Genomic DNA, 17,665 nt, shown 5'->3' with positions numbered 1-17,665 from the left:
ATAAAATCCCTGTTGCCAGATATACAACTCTCTCTAAAGGGTCATGGTTAAGGATAGGGGGCACCACCCCTCTTTTGCTTGGTTGGTAATTTGAACTGCTCTCAGGTCTGCCTTTCAAATCCAACTGATCGCTACTTGTCTTTTTCATTGTCAGCAAGGGTCCTACTTCCCTTCAATCTCTCATAGTAGTCCCAATTTTGAGTGGCTTTTCTCTCCCTATCAAGCTTATTGGAGCCTGATGAAACACCTCAGGATACAGCACATGGGGCACATCAAAACCTAACCACACAAGAAATGGGAAATAAATGTTTGTAACATGTGTGGCGAAAGCTACATATGCTCTGTATAGTCCAGCCATCTACTATTGGTCTCGGACGCTTGCAATTTTTTTTCTTCAAAGAATTATTTTGAGTGACTAAATATGCTGTGACTCCTTCATTGGTACACAATGCATAAAGGCACCAATTTTATCTTAGAATGTTTTTTTCTGCAAACGTACATTGAGAGGTCCCTGAGTCTGCTGTGCTCTTTAAACATTTTTTGGGCCTGCAAGGTTCCATTTTGACGCATGTTTTGGAAGAACAGTCTGCTTCTCAGTGACTCTCCATCACACTACTTCTGCTGAACTGCTTAAGGGCTAACATCCAGGACGTTGTCTGCTAGCCCTTACATCTGGAGCAGGCAGGCTTCATCTATACACCAGTATGTCTAGATCAAGTTGCCCTAGCAGCTTACATGCAAAACAGAGAAAATTAATCCCTCTTTAGGATCCTAATTGTCAAGGCTTTCATAGATGACCTTAAGAGGGTCATACCTCCCAGTGCACCTCCTGTCCTTCTGTGGAACGTGAGGCAACCCTTTGAACCTCTACACTCATGCCTCCTACAGTTCCTTTACTGGAGAGTGGCCTTCCTAGTGGTCATAACATCCCTCAGAAGCATTAGCGAGAGGCAAGCACTCAACTTGCAAGAAGCATTTACTCAGATTCACAAATATAGGGTTGCTCTCCTGACCAATATTAAGTTTCTCATCAAGGTAGTTTCACCTTTTCACCTTAGTCAATCTTTCTGCATCTAGGTTCAGTAGTGGAAAGAGCCGTGTACATGTTATATGTTAAAAGAGCTGTTATGTATTTTATCAACATGATGAAGGCCTTTTGCAAGTCTGACCAGTGCTTTGCATGTATATATGTTTATGTTGTTTTTATAGTTCAAACTTAGCCAAAAGGCAGACTGTTTCTGCTTGAACCTAGTTCCTGCCAATATCTAATGTGCCTCTTATATGCTTTAAGCAAGATACCGGCAAACTACACTTAACTCTAAAAGTGTAATTTTGCATACTTTTCCAAAATTATCATGAAATTCCATTTTGCTGGAAACAATTACAATTACACAGTTTTACCCACCCTTACTGCAAACTTAGAAGTCTGTGACTAATTCACTAACTCTCTAAGAAGTGGTACTGCACTTTGCACAAAGAGGTAAAACTGTCAATTTTTGGCAAAGAAGGCTCACATACAAGACTAGGGCCCTCATTATGAGTTTGGCGGGTGATGGAGCCAGAAAACCACCACTCGGGTTTTCTGCTCACTGGCCCAGCAGGAAACAGGCCACAACATTGACGCCGGCTCGTAATCGAGCTGGCGGAAATGTTGCGGTGCTTCGGGTGCGATAGCACCAGTCGTGCTTTTCACTGCCTGTGAACTGTGCTGTCCATGGGGGCCCCTGCACTGCCCATGCCAAGTGCATGGGCAGTGCAGTGGCCCCCGTGAGACCCCCGGTACCCTGTGTCCGCCAGCCTTTGCATGGCTGTGGAACTGCCATGCAAAAGGTGGCGGAGAGTGGACTCATAATCCCCAGCAGATTAAGAACACCTGCACCGCCAAGCTGTGCTGGCGGTCGAGGTGTGGCGGCTTCGCCTCGGTCATAATGTGGAGGCCGGACCGCTGCTTTGGTGGTTGTCCTACCGCCACTCCGAGTCCGGTGGTCGCAGGACCTCCAGACTCGTTATCAGGCCCCTAGGTTTCTCATAGAAGTTCCACCAGGATATTCCATAGCCACGCTGTTATTTTATAGTGTAACCATTGTAGACTTATTTTGAAAAACTCTCAACCATCACATTTTTCAGGGACAACTTTGTGATCAGTTAATAGCACAGTGATAATGTGGCCTTGAACAGTCATTAATGTTGTCATTTCAAATGTCATCAGTGATTTTATCAATTATTTCATTTAATGTATCGTGAGTAAATGTGAGGTTATCAGCAGTGCATGGTGAGTGTGCAAATTATAGTTACTTCAGTTAACTTCAACTGATGAATATCAGTGTTTTTCACCCAACCATAACATCTCTTGAATTTCTGAGGTTTTAAAAAAATAGAAAATTAAGATATTTTATTATACCTTCACTTTCACTTTTTTTCAGTGAACCTCTAAGACATATATATGTGTACATGGTGGGGAGAAGCGTTGAATGTGTAGGTGAAGCTGTGTGTGTCTGGGTGCTAGGTGTGTTTGGTGCTTGTGGTCATTTTGCAGCCCTGCAAAACTGTGTTACCCATGCTAAAATAAATGGAGGTCGCTCTGAGTGCCACAGTGCTACTGCAGTATTTTGTTTTTGAGGGCACAAAAACTTCTTACTCCTAAAATGGCAACCACAACATTCTCTTCATGTTGTAGCCGGCCAATGAGATCACATGCTTTGCGCTTGTGGAACCACAGAACTCACTGGTAGTACTGTGGTAGTACAGCATTGCTCCATATCTATGAATTGTGAACTTAAATTGCTCAAAAGTCACAGATTTACACCAACACACATGCAGCATACTTTCTGGCTCAAATCTAGCTTTCTGGTAAATGTGGTGTATTTTCATTCAGCTGTAGCTTAAATTCCTGTAGGAAATTGTATGGGGGAAATGCGTATTGGGACTCAATTTTTTCTCATCCCCTGCTTGACAGATCACCCAAACTTTTCCAGGGAGGAGCTGACGTGGACGACATATCCACACACATATGCATATTTAACTCCCTTTACCTCTACCATCCCCTAATCCGAACTCTTATCTCCCTTTATCTCATTCCACCCCTGAACCTTAAAAACTCCTCACCTCGCTTTACCGCTATCCACACTTGAACCCTAAAATCCCTTGCCTCCCTTTACATTTATCTACCCTTTAAACCTAAAAATACTTATCTTCTTTTACCACTGCCTAACCCTGAACCATAAAAACCACTTAGCTTCCTTTACTTCTAACCTCCCTTACAGAACCCAGGATCTATATTTATGTATCCATAAGTATATGTGCTGCCCCCCAGGACTGATTCTAAAACTGGGTCATCTGCATCAACAGCATCCCTCAATCCGTTCAACTCACTTTTTCTTTACAGGGCTCCTGTTCATCTTTGTGAGTACCGAAAGGGGTCCTGGGTCAATAAGAGGTTCAGCTTGGCACAGATTACTCTTATCCCGGTCTTCTAAATAGAAATCCCACGGAATCAATGTAGAGGGAGGGAATTAGTTGATTTTCCACCAAAATGTGTTGTTAATTTAGTTTGTTAAACCAGGAGACGTTTTAGAGTGCTTCTAGTTTGGCTTTGTGAAGGAGAATGCGTATAATAGGCACCCTTTGAATGGCGCATTGTTAAAGAGCTTTGACTCCAAACACTAGTGGCCCCGACATTCAAAAAATGGCAATAAAACAGATCACGACCTATTGACTCATCATTAGGGATATTAAACTTACCTGATTGTTAAAATTAACACATAGTCCACGATTCCAAGTTGGTTGATAGGAAGATGCAATTTGTAGATGTAAAATAAACTCTTATGGATTCCAACTGAGCTCGCATGGAACGAGGAGCCTGGCTTCCGTTGGGTTGTAATAGTTCACTTGCTGCTTAATTGTGAATTATAAGACTTATTAAAATGTGTATGTTCTGAAACCTGTCAGTTTTTTGTGCGTTTCTTTCTCTTGTGTTTGGGTTGGCTGAGCCAAAGATTCCATCAGGGGTTGCAATGCTGGGTCAATATTTTAGGATAATAAGGCCATAATCATTTGCACATGGCATGCATGGTGAATTAAATCCTTTGATCTACCTGGTGCAGTAGAGTTCCTTCAGCGCTGGCATCATGTTGCCAAACTTCCTTAGACGAAGGCCTTACTGCTTGAGTTTAAATCCTTTGGCTTTTCCTCATATCCTTTTTTGGGGTCCAGAAGTTAATGAAAATACAATTGTCAAGGCTTGATAGCACCAGATCACTTGTAAATTCGATGCTGTGCTCCGGATGGAGTTACGGAAGCACCCTTCCAAGCATTATGAGTGAAGGCTGTTCTCGCTCTCATTCTAAAGTAGATGTGCCTTGGCCAGTTTGAGGCTGCTTCATGTTGCTTTTGAGAGTCTCCTAACAGGATGTGGCTCTGTGGTTCTTCATTGCACAGTTGGAATTGCAGGGGATGCCCCTGGATCTCATTCGCCCTCAGCAGCATGTAAATATTGAACTGTAGCGGTGACAGGAAGGAAACTCTCACATGGCACAAGTAATGAGTCTGATTGTTGACATTCCATTTTTGTTGCCATTACCAGGGCTGTTGCAGAGCATGGCAACCTTTACAACAGAAGAGTGAGGGTGGTAGTGAGGGCCACTCCAGAGAAGAACAGTGCTATCAGTAAGTTCTCAAACACCCTGGATTGTATACCTCATTCAGTTTACAACCTCACTAATAAGAGAATGTGATGAGATAGACCTCTGGGGAAGGAACACCCTTCACCCCATTCTCTTGTACTTCATCCGAGTCCAGTCTCTTTCCATGTTATGAGTGGTTCATACTTTGCAACATTGATCTCTACTGCCATCTACTGTTTCCTATCTAAAACACTTGGACGAACTCTTTCCAGGCGTTACTCCTACTTATAATCAGTTAATTGTGTGCATTATAGCGCAGCAGTGAGACCATCTACTGTAATGTAACGACAGGGCCAGTGTTGCATTAAACCAGCGTACCCTACCAGCACGGGGCGCTATATTTCCCCTAGAAGTATAAAATATACATTCGCAGGCAAATTCCTAGCTCGTGAATATTAACGAATGTTAAAATGGCAGTGAGAGAGCGTATCTTATATATTCTATATTAACATGAAATGTTTATGAATCAATGTGTGATGACATACCTTTCACCTAAAGGGCTGTTTAGCATGCACATTTGTTTTTCAAAAATAAAAGATTACCGCTGCAGAAATCTTCCTGACACGGCTTAGAAGACATCTGCAGTCATTAATAGCTGTGGGTCTAATGCCATAAATAGAAATGAAGGAAAACATGGTTTTCCTGGTTACTCAGAGTGTTAAATAATAATAAGACAAGACTCAGATTTACGTCGAATACTTACGAGGATTTAGAAATGTAAAAGAAAATTGTGATCTACCTGAAAGTTAAGGCGGGAAATTGTTCGTATTATCTCGCATCCTGTTGTTCTCTTGTTATTCCTTTCCCCCCATATTTAAAACCCTGCAGGGAGCACTGCTAATGTAGAACATTGCTGACATTAAGAATCATTTTCTATACACATCAGGCTCCTCTAGGTTGGCTAGTGACCATTACCACTGTGGGATCCACCCCCCACAACTGCTCATGTAAACCCTAAAGTAAAACAACGTTCTAAAAATAGCCATTTAATTTCACAGCGGCACCAGCGGGGTCGTTTTTTGCCAGGCTGTGGTTGCCATGGAGATGACCGTCTATACACAAGCACGTATCTGCTGACAGCCTGCAACGAATCTTCGCCCCCAACGCATGAGCTTCATGGAATGATCGTTTAAAAGGAGTCTTGTATTTTAGCATTCCTCAATAGTTCAAAACTATAGCAACACACAAAACAATTAAATAAATGCTATTAATCTCCATTAGTGCAGAATGATCATCGATCCAAGAGGTGGCTTTCCAGAAAAAATCATGGAGGCTGGGGGAAGGGAAACACTAACATGAGAAAGGCACGCGCTCAGGAAGCCTCCGTTTGTCCAAGACGCCATTTTACTTCGAAGACTGACAGAGTAGACAAATTCGTTTCAGCAAGCCAGGGGACAGAACTGAAAAAATAATTTAACTGTGGAGGTTTTCTCTCTGATCCTTTCCAGTACATCAACGCAGGGCCGGCTTTAGCGCTGGTGGCGCCCTGTGCCACAGTCTTTTTTGGCGCCCCTCTCCCATGACCACCTCCTGGGATTCGCTCACTAGCACCCAGAAAATGTGCCCCTCATCCCTCCATAGCCCCCTTTTCACATACATTCATTTGTTTTGAGACACTTGTAAATGCTGGCTTTACTAATCCACTCAGCTATACAGATAAAATATAGTTCTGTTCTTTGCAGCAGGCATATTAACCCTCTCTGCTACTTTATGGTGAGTCAAAGCTGCCCTTAGACAAAACTTCCATCTCTCTCCCTAGCAGGAACCTTAATTACAAGAGGTTTCTTGACACTTGTTTCCTGAAGGCTGGACGCACAAGGAACATTTCAGTTGGTGCTTTTAAATTGCAAGTTTTGAAAGACATTGCTAAACACAGCGCCCCCCTGAGGTCAACGCCCCCAATCCAGGTCAGCACCTGGTGCTCGCACCGCCCTAAAGCCGGCCCTGCACCGACGCACCCACCAGGGCTGCCCTCTGTCCCTGTTGCTCTTTTTAGGGTCCAGCGCACAAGCCCTCTGGCCTGTTGTAATCGCTCTGTGGGCTTTTAGCCAGTCCCACCCTTACTATTCATTCTTTGTTGTGCTTGCCTGAAATGCTTCATTTTTATTGGTGCATTTTGTGAACTGTCCCTCCTTTGTGTGCTGAGTCCCCTCCCAGGCGATTTCACTAAGTGAACATATTTGTTGACCATCACACTACATCACGCTTCCTCCTTTTGCAGCGTGTGAAGCCCCTCCTCTGGTTTTGGGTTTGCCTTTTATCCCAGCCGTTATCCTTTCTGGACATTCGCGTAAGAAGCCAATAACTATCGCGCTCACAGTGATCGTGGCGCTTTGAATTGACTTGCTTCTGTCAACCATTTTACTTTTCATTTTCAATTTATGAGGCAAGAAAAGTCCAGTTAGGAATTTATAATGCTAATAGCTCTAACTTGAACACACACGAGACCCATTACATTGTAAATATTGTTACTTACAAGGGAGCTTCTGCAGGAGCAATGCCACAATATTCTCTGATGACAGGTGAAGGGACCCCCGAGTTGGCCATACTAAAATACTACATTATGCAGACTACGTATTATTTATCCTCACCGATCTCCATAGGTCTCTTCAGCATTCATGACCATTATCACAACCTTTTGTAGTATCTCAGGTTGTAAAATCAACTGGAAGAAAAATGAAGCACTGCCCATGACGCATATCACCACTAAGAGAACAATCAGGGAATACCAGTTTCAATGGAAAAGCAAATGCCTCAACTATCTGGGGATACTGATTAACTGTGGGCTTGAGAGAATGGTTGCTGACAACCTGAAGCCACTCATTGCCAAAACTAGAATTGACTATGTGAAGTAGGATCAGCTTAACCTATCCCTAAAGCCAAACTGCCAAAATGGTAGTGGCCCCCTGCTTCACGTGTGTCCTTGGCATGCTGCTGAGGTTAGTGAGAACCTCAGTGCTCCGGTGTATCGACAAAGACATTAAAAACGTAATCTCGGGGGATATGAAGCCCAGGCTGAAACTTTTCAAGTTGATAGCCGATAAACACAGTGGGGTTTCAGCTTACCATGCATTGAACACTATCACATCACCTTACATATCTCACAGCTTCATTAATGTGACACAGGAGTCTTGATACCCCTCTTTGGGGTCACTTAGAAAGGTCCCTGGCACATAGTGGTGAAGACAAACAGATGTGTTATCGAGTTACATCACCAACAATATCCACTACATACCCTACTATACAAAACAGTCTTGGTACCTGGAATCCTGCTCACAGATTGCTAGGCTGCAACTCCAGGATACACACAAAGGCACCCCAATGGGACAGTAGAGCCACAGATCTAGGGTGAGGAGCTATATCACCTGTGAAATGTGGAAAAAGCTGTGATTCTTATCATTATTCACCTTCTCTCGGCAGGGGACCTGAAAATGCTTACCAACAGTAGGGATAAATTCCACTTGCCCGTGGTTCAAGAGTGGCACTACTTACAATTCAAACACTGGCTCTGCAGTATCCTGAGGATTAAACCCTGGGTCATTCAAAACTCACCAACTGTACAAGATCTGCAAAACTGGGGGCTACAAAGAGGGGTCCTGTTCGGCTTTTATAACCTGCTGGTGTATCACTTTGACTTAAAACCTCTTTCCTCCCAGTTGCAGATCAATTGCAGCAACAGGTATGGAAAGACTATAAGGAACATGAATGAGTGGAAACATTGATGGTCTTTGATAAAGGAACAAGTGAGGCCAGAATGAAGATTTGTCTTCAAAACTTCACAAGACTGATACTGGACAACACACAAGCTAGCAGCTGCTAGACTTCTTGATCACTTGAACTGCTGGAGATGCTCTAAGGCAGACTGTAAGACTGCCCCAAGATACAATTTTTTGTGGTCCTATGTCCGACAAACCCTAAACACAGCACTGGTTTTGCCATCTCCTTGCCTATGAAGCTAATGATACCAATACCCTGGTATCATATACATGATACCAATACCAATATCCTGATACCACCTGATCCTGATCCATGATACCAATACCATGATACCAATATCCTGCCCGACGTCTGTGGACATACATATAGACCAATTACCATGGTTGGAACCACAGGCAAAATATGCATGCTTTGGCGAACTCTGCACCTATTCACTCATGATGAATGGCTGGTCAAGATGTATAAAGTGGCCTCATATGAGCAAATCATTTACAAATTGCAAGATACAATGCACAAGTTTCAGCCTGTATGGTCCCCCTTTCTAGAGCCCAGTACATGAACCTTTTTGCCCAGTCTTTGCTCCCCATTCCCAGGGGCAGCCCAGACATTGTGAGACCCTGATATTCTGCAAATGCCTATCAACCCTTGAGAATATGTTATCCCGTAGGCAGAACCCACGCAGAGTGGTACTTCTTATTGTACCCGCAGGCACAGCCATGATTGCCTTTGTTATTAAAAAAGCTGCTACCTTGTTCCTCTCCTCCTCCTGCTCCTCCTTCTTCCTTATCGAGGAGGTTGGATTTGTCAGGTGCCTCTATTCCGCATCCAATATACTTACTCATTCATGAAGGTCGCTTACCCTCAATCCCTGTCCTCCCACAGCCCTCCTACCTTTGTTGGTGGTTAACCTGTGCCCTTATGCTCCACTCCACCCCTTGAAGAACCAGAACCTTATGGGCCTGGCGGCGCAGGGTACGCCTGAAATCTCCTTGGATTCACCTGCCTCAACTAACAGAGACACGGGACACTCTGTCAGGCGTAAAAGATCAGATTTTATTAGCTGCAGCTAGTACAGTTGTCCAAGAAGTACACAAGGTATGTTCTCAGGAGACTGCCACTTTACTTTGTGGCGCACAATCTTATATACCGTATAAAAACATTTATTAACTACATACACTCCCAGAACACATAGAAAGGAGCCAGTAAGAATAATGTAAAGATAGAACAGAGCCAATAGAAATGTCGGAAAACAAGACAGAACAAAGTATCAAGTGACTTAAGGTTGCCTCCCCTCCAGCTGTGTTTGTCACCCCTCCCTTGAACTAATTCATTAACCGATCCACAACGAAGTTGCATGTGGTGCGATAAGTTTGTGTGCGTTTGGAGGACAGTTGTGAAATGAGAGAATACTAGCAAAGGACAGCGAAGGCCAGACGATAAGATAAGATCGGCGGAGAATAGTGTGAGCCTACAGATAGTTGAAACAAGGATTAGAAAACCAGACAGGGATTAGTGTACTCGGTCAGACCTTAATACCAGCCTTGTAAAGATAGAGGCAGAAGGCTGTTTTGAACACCATGTTGCAGAATAAGCAGAAAAGGCAGAATGGACTTCGTTCGCTGTGCTGCCTGAGTGAAGGCAACATAAAATGGCGGCGGGCCACAAAATGGCGGGTCGATACGATCGTATTAAAAATCGAATTTCCTCAGACCCTCCTTTTGCCAGAACTCAGGCAAGATACACAAACTCATGTTAATCTGAGTCGATGTCTATGGCCATGAGGTCATCAAGCTGTTGCTGTACCATCATTTTGATATTCTCTGTTCTTTGTGACTTGGGTTTGGGAATACATGCAGTAGCACATAGGTTGCAGACGGCAGGACCGCAGTGCATACAAAGACAACAAGAGAATATAAAAGCTAAAATTACTCCAAAGAATGTCAATACCTTCCAACCCCATTTGGACAGTAATCCCCAAAACCATTCTGAAAAGGACCAATCTCCTTCGTCCTGATGAATCGACTCGGAGATTATGTGTAACTTAGAGATAGCTTGGTATACTGTTGGAGCGTCATTAGGTATGAAAATACAGCAACTTGATCCGATCAATTTGCATACTCCACCACGATCCGCAAGAACAAAGTCTAAGGCAACACGGTTCTGCAAGGTCATAAGACGATCAGCCTGTAGTTCAGCTGTAATGTTACTTAAAGCTCCTACAGTGATGTCTATGGTGGTTTCTACGACACGAACCAATTGCCTTATATTTCTGCTGTTGGCCATTGGACCCCAGAAGGGAAGAAATCCTTTGAGGAAATCTCCTCCCTCTTGTCCTGCTGTGTCTTTCGAATCCACAATCCCTCTGCCATATCTATTTTTATGATGGTTCGCAGGAGCGGTGTATGTAGGGGGAAGAAGAAAGGCTATATAACAAGTACCAGAGAAATCAGCTGGCAACCATGTATAAGCCCTATCGTGGCAAACGAAGTATGTACCTTGAGATGGTACTAACAGCGGTGAATTCAGGGCTGAATAAACATATGTATGGGAACATAAACTTTCTCTTTGTCCGGTGTTTGGAGTTCTACCATTTACTTGCAGACAGAAATTTCCTTGTTGGGGTATGACCCGTATCGGAGGAGATTTTCCTTGCTTAACCTTATCATTGAGGCTGGAAATGTAATTAGTTATGTTCCAATTTGTATATGCTTTTCTTTCATCTATGGAAGCTTCACTTTTTTCCATGATTTTAGCCATAGCTACCATTCCCTTTATCAATAAACTATGACTGAAATCTGAACCAACACTATGTGAACTGACAGGTTGTTTAATTTTACTTTGATATGCATTATTGAAAATGACAAAATAAGCCCAAGCGGAACCTTCATAGGAGAATGGAAGAACTAAATATGGCATTCCTTTTTCTACCGTATGTGGTATGAGTCCACACACCCAACAGTCAGTTGTATTGATCACTAACTGATGTTGATGTAACAACTGGACGAAGGAATTGTTAAAGTATTCAGTTCTTCTGATGAGTTCATGCTGGGGAAGAGTGTGAAATAGGTGCGGAGAGATAGTAGAAGAAGATGTAGAGGTAGGAGAAGAGACAACTTTTTGCTGCAGAGTAATAATGATCCAGTTTACAGATGCCAAAAGAATACACGACAATATAATGACGCATAGAGCAATACTACAACGACTACATATTTCTTTACAATTATTCTTTACATTTTTACTTTCTCTTTTATCTAATGTAGCCTCCATCTTTCTAAGTGGATGCTCACGGCAATCTTCCTCAATCACTGTAGTCACGATTATCTACCGTCCTATGACACTGTGAGGTCCTGCAGGCCTATTGCCACTTACTCAGGTCGTAACTAAGACTCCTACCGTGACCCTGCAACCGGGATAGAGTACTACATAGGAGAGAAAGTTACAAGTTCTTTGGTCTTGGTCTCAAATTATAGCGTTCTTGTCCAGAGGCAGTCTGGTTTTGAAACAATGTTCCTGGATTTGTCGTGTTCAAGCGTCGATGCGATGGTATTGCTTCTTGAAGGATGTCGTCGTCCTCTTTCTCAGAAAGTGTTCCAATTAGACGCGCATCACTGAATGGTACAAATTGCGGAACTTTCTCACTTTCAGAGTCACTGATGCCTCTACGGACCCACTGATCGAAAGGCAAGGGCAAAGGCACTTTCTTGCAGTGCAAGGCATGCACCCAGTTTTTCTTTCCTTCGACTTTAACTGCTGTTCTTGTGGTCAAAAGAACCAGGCGTGGCTCTCTCCATCTGGGCTCCAAATTTCTCTGTCGTTGGAAATTTTTCGTGCAGACCCAGTCACCTGGTCGGATGGAATGACCTGGGTCTGTAGAAGCCTCTGGTAGAGCACTCTGAACCTGTTGATGAAGAACACGCAATTTAGTTGTAAGGTCATGCAAGTAGTCAATCAACATCGGGTATGGCAAGTCTGAGTATTTCTTAGGGCGAGGAACTCCCCATACATTAGCTGGGCGACCAAATATCACTTCGTAAGGGCTAAGCCCCAAACGAGAGTGTACTGCTGTTCTGGTGGACAGAAGAGCCAATGGTAAAGCATCAGGCCAATTAAGTCCTGTGCTAGCTTGCACCTTAGCAATTTTAAGCTTCAAGGTTCCATTGTAGCATTCTACTAAACCAGCCGACTGTGGGTGATTCGCCGCGTGGAACTTCTGTTTTATGCCAAGACCTGCACAAACTTTTTGCATGACTTGACCCACAAATTCGCTCCCATTGTCACTCCAGACAATGCGCGGCAAACCAAACCTAGGGAAGAATTCTTTCAAAAGTATTTTGGCAGTTGATAAAGCAGTATTGTCCTTCAGAGGGTAGGCTTCTACCCATCTAGAAAAAGCACATACTACTACCAGAACATATTTGAGATTGTTGCATCGTTCCATGTGAATATAATCGATCTGCAACACCTCAAATGGATATGTTGGAGGAGCAAAATGACCTGCTGGAGTTGGGGTTCCCTTTCCCGGATTGTACATCAAGCAAACAATACAATGTTTTACTACATTATTTGCACACTTTGGGATCCCCTCATTTTGCCACACTGGAGCCAGAAGTTTACATATTCCTTTTGCACTTAGGTGAGCTGGACCATGTGCCATAGTAACTACAGGTAGTACATAAGCATCTGGTAACAGCCAACGTTGATGTTCTGATAATTCAACCCAACATCCCATCTCATCTAACATTCCTGTACTTTCCTTCCACTTTCTCAACTCATTCTCCGTAGCCTCTCCTTGAATTGATTTCACACTCTCTACTGTATCTTCACACATTCCCTTTTCTCTTACGCAGTTTGCGGGACCTACAACATACATTCGACTTGTGTTGTCTCTGGCTGTCTTTTTCGCTACCTCATCTGCAAATGCATTTCCTCGACCAACATCGTCCACAATCTTTTTGTGTGCACTACACTTCACGATTGCTATCTGAGTAGGCATTGTAAGTGACTCAAGAAGTTCAGTCACTAATTGACCATGTTGTATCTTAGTACCATGGGAAGTAAAGAATCCTCTTTCCTTCCATAAACGCCCAAAGTTAAACGCTACACCAAAAGCGTATTGGCTATCAGTGTACACGTTTACTCTTTTTCCTTTGGATAACACACACGCTCTAGTTAAGGCTATCAATTCAGCTGCCTGAGCTGAATTATGTCTAATGCGTGCTGTCTCCACAATCGTATGCAAAGTGGTAATAGCGTAGGCTGAAACTGTATCTCCATTCGGGAGCTTGAAACAAGAACCATCTACCCATAGTGTTCCATCTGGATTCACTAATGGCGTGTCTTTTAGGTCAATTCTACCCTTAGTCTCTTCTTCAGTACGGAGAAAACAATCATGCTGTTCAGAGACATCTCTCTCTTCTGGAAGAGGCAACAAAGTAGCTGGATTCAGGGTATTACATCGTTTGATGTGTATGTGACTAGCCAAAAGCGTCAGCTCATATCCGGACAACCGAGCACTCGTAAGATGCTGCGTTTTTGTCCTATTTAGTAAAATATCCACTGCATGTGGCACCATAACAATGAGAGTATTATCTAGCACTACTCCAGCAGACTGTCGAATAGAAATTGCTGCTGCCGCTGTCGCCTTAAGACAACTAGGCAATGCTTTAGCTACTGGATCTAACGTAGCTGAGAAATATGCGCATGGTCGCTGTTGATCTCCAAAACGCTGCGTTAAGATTGACAATGCACAACCCTCTCTTTCGTGGACATAGAGCGTAAAGGGCTTACTGTAATCAGGAGTACCCAATACAGGAGCAGAACACAAAGCAATACGCAAATCAGTAAAACTCTTCTGACACTCGTCAGTCCACGGAAGAGGCTGAGGCGTATCTTTTAAAGTTAGCGCCAACAGTGGTTTAGCCAATAAAGAGAAACTCGGAATCCACTGTCTACAATAAGAAGTAATGCCCAAAAAGGCACGTACCTCTCTTTGTGTGGATGGGACTGACATTTGTGCAATTGCCTGAATTCGTTCGGGGGTCAATCGTCGTCCCTCCTTTGACAAGAGATGACCCAAATAAGTCACCTCGCGACAGACATATTGTAATTTAGAAGGGGAAACCTTGTGATTCAGATCAAACAAATGACGCAACAGTGCAACGGTCACGTTTTTGCAAATCTCCTCTGAATCAGCGGCAACTAATAAGTCATCCATGTACTGAATGAGAGCGGCACCGGACGGTAAGGAAAAAGCATCAAGATGACATTTTAGAGCTTGACTGTAAACAGAGGGACTTTCACAATAACCTTGAGGTGCGCGTTTAAACCGGAAGCTTCGGCCTCCGAGGGAAAAACCAAAAATATCTCTACTCTCTTCGGCGATGGGAATACTAAAGAAAGCATTCTTTAAATCAATAACTGAAAACCAAGTCGCTGTAGAAGGTATCATCGTCAACAGAGCAGTGATATCTGGGACTACAGGAAACTGCGGTACGACAATCTTGTTTACCTCCCGAAGATCAATTACAAAACGATAAACAGGAGGCTGAGAAGGATCAGTGCGTTTAAGAACCGGAAGAACAGGACTGTTACATGTATTTCCTCTCGTTTCCTCAACCACACCCTTCTGAATCAAATCATGGACAATTTCCAGAAGTGCTTTCTCACCTTCAGTAGAGATTCTGTATTGCGGAATACGTGGCATTTCAGCATTGGGCTTGAGAGTAACAACATAAGGTGGGATCTCAAGACAACCAACGTCATTCGGACCCGTAGCCCAAAGCGTTTCGGGAAGAGAAAGCAATTCAGGTGGGAATTGATCTTTTGATAAGTACATTGGACTAGTCATTTTCTGTCCTAAAGTGAGGTATACACCAGAAGGTGAACAATATATCGTAGCATGCATTCTTTTTAATAGATCTAAACCCAACAGATTTTCACCACAACCATTCGTCAGAAGAAGTGGAGCTTCTAAATCATAAGGGCCTATTGAAACAGGCAAAGGGCAAGAAACTGGATTGCGAACAGGGGCGCCAGAAAATCCTACAGATACATTCGTTAAGCCAGACAAAGGTGCGCCAGGGAGTTTAGAATGAATGATAGAGCTTCTCATGGCACCAGTATCTAAAAGAAATGGCTCTGAAACACCCATTGTAGTGACATTAACATAAGGTCCATTCTGATCCACTGGAATTGACGTAACCCCCTTACTTTGTCCATGGCTGTCCTATTCAAAATGAAGACTTTCATTCCCTCCTTCAATATACTGATCCTCACTGTAATACTGTGTAGACCTAACATTTTGCTGGTCAAAGTAATTTCCGGAATTTGGAGGAACAAAAGAACGCTGCCCTTGGGTTAACACACCTCGACCTCTACCTCTATTTGCTGACTGAGAACCACCACGACCTCGTGAAGCAGATGTTGTTCCATTACGCTGCAACAATGCCGGACAACTGTTCTTAAAATGACCTTCCTCCCTACAATAAGCACATTGATTGGGACCTAGCAAAGGTCTTGGAATGAATGGTTCAGGCTTTTGATACAACCTCTGAAACTGCGGAGGCTGTTGAAACTGAGGCTGAACATAACGAGGAGGATAAGCCTGTTGCAAGAGAACTTTAGTTTTTAATTCTTTCGTCTTTTTCTCTTGTTTTTCCCTTTCTTCTTTGTCTCTATTTTCATAATATTGTGCAGTAGCCAATATCTGGGCGGAAGAAGAAACTGCCCATGAACTCTCGGAGTCTTTTAGCTTGTGTGATAGTTCAGGAAGCAAGTTATATACGAACTTATCCACAAATAATCGCTGTCCCCCTTCTGTAGCCATATCTTGACCACTGTGATCAATGAATGTCTCCTCAAATCGGGTAAAGAAATCGGAAACACTTTCATCTTTCTTTTGTTTACATGCTGCTAGCTTATCCCAATTAACTCTCAAAGCAGGCATCATTGTTTTCATTAATGTAATAATCCTACCAGGGAGTTCTGAGATCAAAGCGTCGGGCTTTGCACCACCTACTTGACCTCTATCTGCGGCAATAATAGCGTTCCAATCGCCGCCTAATTCTTGAGCGTGATCCTCTCTACGAATTTTAGCCCATATTGTCTGTGGAACTACATTTCCCATCAACATGTCAATATCTGCTAGATTCATAGTACATGCATCAATTGTTTGCGACAACTCTTTATAGTAACCAGCAGGATTTTTGCGTGAATCTGGTAGTGACTGTTTAAGTGCTAAAACTTCAGACCTTTTCCAGGGGACATGTATCCATATGCGCTGAAAATGCGCAGGAATAGCTGGATTAGCACCTGCTGCTGCAACTTCTTCCTTCCATATTGGAGAAACCTCTCTCATGGGATAGTTTTTCAGTGCTGTCCTAACTGAAGGATCAGAATCAGGAAAAGTCTGTGAGAACAATAGGGATCTGAAAGAAATAAGTGTTCTGACAGCGTTTTCAACCTTAGGACCCACAATAAGTCCTTTGTCAAAGTCAGCCTGAACATCTAACAGATCCTGTGGGACCGAACCCAAATTCATATCCTCCCATTCTTTAGCGAGAGTATCGCACATAACTTTAAAAACATATCTCTGCGTAGGTGCATTCCATTGCAGAAAGGTGGACATAATATCAGACGTACTATATTGGGGACCCTTCTTGATCCATCTACAAGCAAGTGAGTCCAATTTTTCTCGCTCTTCGGAGTCTGGGAATTGACTACGAGACTGTCTTCGAGAAAAAGCTGGAGACACATTTAAAGCTTCAAAGAAAGGTGATAAGAGACCAGAGACAGTATCGGTAAATCGCTTACGCGTAGATGGAGAATTTGACATAAGGATAGGGGACAAGGTATTAGGTGAATTAACTAAAGGAGCATTAGGAATTGCCAAAGGAGCAGAAGGCAAAGGAGTTAAAGGCAAAGCTGGCATAGGCAATACTTGAGGAGGCAAATGTGGAAAAGCTGGAGCAGGCGGAAGCACAACTGGCGGCTGAACAGGCTGTAACATCGGGGGTGCATTAGCACCTTGTACATAGGGCGGAGGCAATTTCAATAAGTGGGACATTAAGGAATCTTCCTCAAAATCTTTTCTTTTATCAAGGGAAGAGATAGGCAACGTCGGATAGCATTTATCTATTGCCATTCGATGCTGTCTGTCTGAAATTTCCATTGCATTATCTATTTCATCATCTTTGAATTGCTGAGCAGCCTGTATAATCGTCATTCCCTGTGTTTTCCTATCTCGTTTCGCTTGTTTAATTTCTCTC

General features: G+C 43.2%; 1 protein-coding gene across 7 annotated transcripts in view; it reads left to right on the top strand.

The window, feature by feature from the left end:
- The window catches only part of GNG2 (G protein subunit gamma 2), a 237,304-nt gene that overhangs the window by 188,854 nt on the left and 30,785 nt on the right, over positions 1-17,665 (top strand). The gene's annotated exons all lie outside the window — the stretch shown is intronic.

The sequence above is a fragment of the Pleurodeles waltl genome, chromosome 9, assembly GCF_031143425.1.
Source record: "Pleurodeles waltl isolate 20211129_DDA chromosome 9, aPleWal1.hap1.20221129, whole genome shotgun sequence".
Taxonomy (NCBI): domain Eukaryota; kingdom Metazoa; phylum Chordata; class Amphibia; order Caudata; family Salamandridae; genus Pleurodeles; species Pleurodeles waltl.
Note: the sequence above shows the minus strand (reverse complement) of the source record. Positions and strands in the feature narration are given on the sequence as shown.